Raw genomic sequence first — 4,945 nt, forward strand, 5'->3', positions numbered from 1 at the left:
TTTGCTATGGATATAAACTGTAGGTATAGTTACTACGGTTTTAATTCGTAGCTAAAAAGTTATCACACCATTAATAATTAAAGATGGTGTAAGGGGATCTATTGGGCCTAAAAAAATATGTGTTTTATCTAAGCCGTTCATCTATTTTGAATTATTATTTTATGACATGAAATCAAACATCAGTTAGATCGAAGGCTCAAGTGGACCACACGATAGGAAACATGAAGAGTAATTCAAAATTTCTTCCTATGGTGTGGTTCACTTGGACCTTCAATATACTTTAATTTTGGTATCAAGAATTAAAATAATTTGTTAAAATTAATAGTCGGAATGGATGAACCAAGTACATCATGGTGGGCCCCATGGAGCCCTTGCCCGGACTGTCTATGGTCGATCACGCCCAAAAATTGGGCGCGCTCTCAAAAACACAGTCGCGCCGAGAGTGCGTCCAAAACTTTTCATCTCTCTCACCCTCTTCCTTCCCTACCCTATTTTCCACTGCTCTCTCTCTCTCTCTCTCTCTCTCTCATGCGCGCGTGGGGCATTGAATGTTGGATCTAGCATGGCGTCAACACTGAGAAGTGAAGCATCTCTCTCTATCTCTATAGCAGATCTCGAAAGGTAATTTTCGTGCCCTAATTTCGTCGATCTCTATTTACAATGATTTGAGGAGAGGATTTCGTTTTGTTTTTTTTTTTTTTTTTGCAATCTAACATGGATTTTGTTTATTTTCTGATGACTTTGCTTCTTGCTTGGGATTTCTGAGGGTTTTTATAGGAAGTTCTTTTCAAATCAGATTGGGATGTGCTGCTGTGTATATTTTTTGCTTAGGTTTCACATTTGCTACTTTTAGAGGAGATTTTTAAGGATATTTCACATTTTTGGTGGTGGTTTCTAAGGAGTATTTAGGCTTCTCCTTTTTTTTTTATTTACTAAGAAACTAAATCAAGCACATAACATGGGTCTTTCAAAAACTTGAAGAAGTCCTGCAAATCCATTCACATGTTTTCCTCCACAGACTCGACTGAGACCGCTTGTGCAGACCAGGCTGTTGAATTTCTATGCGAAATATGAAGAGATTGGGTGTGCATGTGGGGTGTTTGATGAAATTCTTAAGAGGGATTTGATCGTGTGGAGTGCAATGATTTGTGCGACTTAATCATTTCAAAATCTGAGAACTTTGAATTAAAAACTCCATGGGAAGTGTTGATAATAATCAAATAGTCCACAAGAAGCCAACCAATCAGTGGCCTGCAAAAGCAACAGTTTGCTCAAAACAGAGATGATCTGTGTAGCTTATCATGATGCCCTAGCTTAATGGTCCTATGGGTCCTGATAACTATCTTCCATGTGTGGTAGGATTCCTTGATTGATTGATCCAAAGACATTTGATTCTCAGGTTCATGTCGCCCATGATGCCCTGGCTTAACGGCCGTTGTTTTCTCGCATCAATGAAGAGCTTGATCAAATAAAGAAAGTGAAAAATGGATGAAGATGATCAGGTCATGCAGGTGGACCGTTCACCCATTTGAAGGTGGGCCCCACAATCACAGCCCTTCCAAACAGCCCCTCAATCACCCATTTAAATTGCGGTGCACTGTTTGGGGATATATTTACCTTTTCTTCTATTCCATTGCAGTTAAAGATCTTTCTTAGCTCAGGAACTATTTGCCTCTCTATTTATTCATTGGTTGTCGGGATCTTTGGCGTGAATCTCACATATACATGGAATCTAAACCATGGATATCTATTTAAATGGGTACATTTTCTCTTCCTTTTTTTTTTCTTTCAAATAGACAATTTATGCTTGACCAAGCACATGTTGTTTTCATATTCACTAACATTCCTCCCTTCAGGAATTGACTCTGCTTCCTAACTGCTACATTGAGGATAAGATATGGCTGGTGAAATTCTACATCAAGGATAGAGAAAACCCAGTTAGCCCAGGATTGTCAGTGGGCTCGTCACAGCCTCCAGCTAGTTAAAAATCTAGGCTTAAACCAACCTAGTTCAGATGATTTGCCTTTAAAGCAGTTAACTATCAGGTGGTCAATCTGTACAAAAAAATGGACTCTTGATTGCAAGTGGTTTTTTTTTTCAACTTTATTTTAAAGATTGACATTGGCATACCCTTGGGCAGCGTAATTGTTTTGGTCCAATGATCTAATGATGGTTTCACCTGATAAACTGGATTGGATCTCCTGTGCATGTGCCAGGTTGGCATGTCTATTCGTGTAGAGATGACTAGGAGTGGATTGCAAACCTCTAAGGCCTTGTGCTTGTGTACAGTTATTTGCAACATTTAGCTGTAGGTTTCTTGCAATTTTGTTTTTAGTAACTAGCAATATCTAAGCATGGCCTAAACAATCTCTTTTTGATTTTTACATGGATGCTTATTCAAAAAATGATGTGTAGAGTTGTTGGTTGACATGAGCTGGTTTTTGGCTACAGGTAATTGATTATGGAGTTCATAAGCTTTGGAAATACAATCATGTTGGGGTATTTCATCTATTACCTACCTTGTCAATTCCATGTTGAATTTCCTCATTGAGCCGCTTGTGAAAACTATCTAGTCCTCTTCTTAATAGACCTTTTTTTTTTGTTTTTTTTTCAAAAGGAGGGGTCTCGCCCCTATATTTGACAATATGAACAGGGGATGTACAATCCACACACATTCAGGTGAGCACCACAAGAATGTCGGGCCTCACAATCAAGTAACTCATGCTGCAATGAAATTCTTCACAGTAATTATTGGGATCTCCTTGAACTTTATTTGATATGCTCTTCCTACAAACTAGGACTTTCTTTTTTATTGCTGGTATCTCCCTCCAACTTTGTTTGATGTGTAACTTGGAATTTTCTTTTTTTTTTTTATTGGTAGGTGTTGCTGCAACTTCATTTAAAACAAGCCGTTTCATATTTCTGGTGTGGCCCTATTTAAATCAAGGGTAAGCATCCCCTCTCACATTGTTCGCTTGTGTTGTGGCCCACTTGACTGTTGGATCAGGTGGATTTAGGTAATGTGTGGTGATACATCTGATAGATAGGGTTGATGGCCTTCATACATCAAGTGGGTGCCACATATCAGTACCACTCTAGCATAGCTGGGATGAGACCATGATGATGATGGCCAATCTTTCTTTCTTTTTTTTCTTTTTTTTGCTTCCATTTGCTATAGTATTACATTGCAGTCAAATTGGAGGTGGCACTGCAGTCTATTATCTGGGCAGCTCCTTGGGTGGGTCACTCTTGAAAAATGGTGCAGACTAGTATGTCTCTAATGCATACCGCCATTGTTGTAATGCAGAGAAGTTTAAATCAGACTTGATGAAGATAGCTATGACCACTTTAAGTTCAAAAATACTTTCCCAGGACAAGGAGCATTTTGCTAAACTAGTTGTAGATGCTGTCATGAGGCTCAAGGTAAGTATTCGACTGAACTTTTTAGATGGTATACCATGCTGGTAACAATTCATGACATGGTGTACCATGCTAAACTAAATTAGAATGCACTACTTAACTAGAATTTAATGTTAATTGACAATTTGATTTCCCATCACCTCTTTACTACAATAGTTACCTCTTCTCGTTTGTTGTAGAAGTGTAAATCCTGTAATTATTGTTGTGTAAGTTAAAACTTACCCCATTGAGAGTGTTTCAATCCTCTAGTTTATTGTTTCTCATCCTTTCTTATATGCCTGAGGATACTGTTGTCACTTTGTTCTTTCCTTTTCTTTTTTTTCTTTTTTTTTGTTTCTGTATACTGTTGAGGATTTCCCCTCTGGTTCATGGTAGTTGTCAAAAACTGAAAATTTCTATTCCCACTTCTTCTTATTTGGTTAACCTGGATATAATAGATAGGGAGTGGACAACTACAAAGTGTTTGATGTTCGACGATAGTTTGGTTAATCAGGATCTGACTATAATAGATAGGTAAGGTGCATGTTCAAAATTTATGTTCCACTTCTTCTGTGGCAGTGGTGCATGGAAGGATCATCCGCCACGCGAGGAAAGCAATACAATTGAAGCTATCTCAAAATTAGATGAAAAAAGAGTCCGTTTGGGTAAATCTATTAAACTAAAAATTTACGTTATTTTGCCTAATCGGTTCCATGAAGGCTCTCAACTGATATTCTAGCCCATATAAAGGCTAGATGGAGATGGTTTTTCATGTCCCAGCATATTTGTTGACTAGGATTGCTTTAGTGTAGCAGACAACACTGATGTCGATAATCTATGTTGTTGTAGTTCTATTGGCCCCACCATTATGTATGTGTTTTATCAAGCCTAAACCTAAATCTGTTCTCAAATCCCTAAACCTAAATCTATTCTCAAACCTAAACCTAAACCTAAATCTATTCTCAAACCTAAACCTAAACCCGAACCCAAACCCAAACCCGAATTCCTAAACCTATAACTTATAACCTAAACCTAAACCTAAGGGCCCGTTTGGCTGGGCAGATTGGAAGGGATTGGATGGTATTGGAAGGGATTGGAAGTTAAATCCTAGGATTGATCGGGCGTGCCAAACAGACTAGGTGACCTGATCCCGGGATATAGCAATCCCATGGATCTTAAGAAAATCCATTGACAACACCATCATTACCTTTAAATCTCATCCAATCCACCCTAATCTGTTCAAATTTGCCTGGGACGTGTTTAGTTCGAGGGATTGGAAGGGATGTGAAGGTTTAATCCTGAGATTGGCCAAGCATGCCAAACAGACTCGATATAGTAATCTCGGGATATAGCAATCCCATGGATCTTAAGACAATCCACTGACAACACCATCATTACCTTGAAATCCATGCCATCCACCCTAATACCATTCAATCCCTTCCAATCCACCTGGCCAAACAGGCCCTAAACCTATAACCTATAACCTACTTATAACCTACACCTAAACCTAAACCTATAATCTAAACCTAAACCTAAACCTAAACCT

The 4,945-nt window shown here is 38.5% G+C and overlaps 1 long non-coding RNA gene across 3 annotated transcripts; it reads left to right on the forward strand.

Moving 5' to 3' along the window:
• Window positions 1–467: 467 nt before the first annotated feature.
• LOC131234975 (uncharacterized) lies at window positions 468–4,165 on the forward strand. Of its 3 annotated transcripts, none has more exons than XR_009165867.1 (6): window positions 468–621; window positions 2,452–2,499; window positions 2,618–2,714; window positions 2,882–2,948; window positions 3,308–3,423; window positions 3,979–4,165. It is a non-coding gene; the product is annotated as an uncharacterized LOC131234975 (long non-coding RNA). The 3 variants fall into 3 exon arrangements; XR_009165865.1 differs by having other exon boundaries at window positions 2,882–3,017; window positions 3,979–4,161; XR_009165866.1 differs by having other exon boundaries at window positions 2,882–3,423.
• Window positions 4,166–4,945: the final 780 nt, after the last annotated feature.

The sequence above is a fragment of the Magnolia sinica genome, chromosome 19 (assembly GCF_029962835.1).
Source record: "Magnolia sinica isolate HGM2019 chromosome 19, MsV1, whole genome shotgun sequence".
In the NCBI taxonomy this organism is placed as follows: Eukaryota; Viridiplantae; Streptophyta; class Magnoliopsida; order Magnoliales; family Magnoliaceae; genus Magnolia; species Magnolia sinica.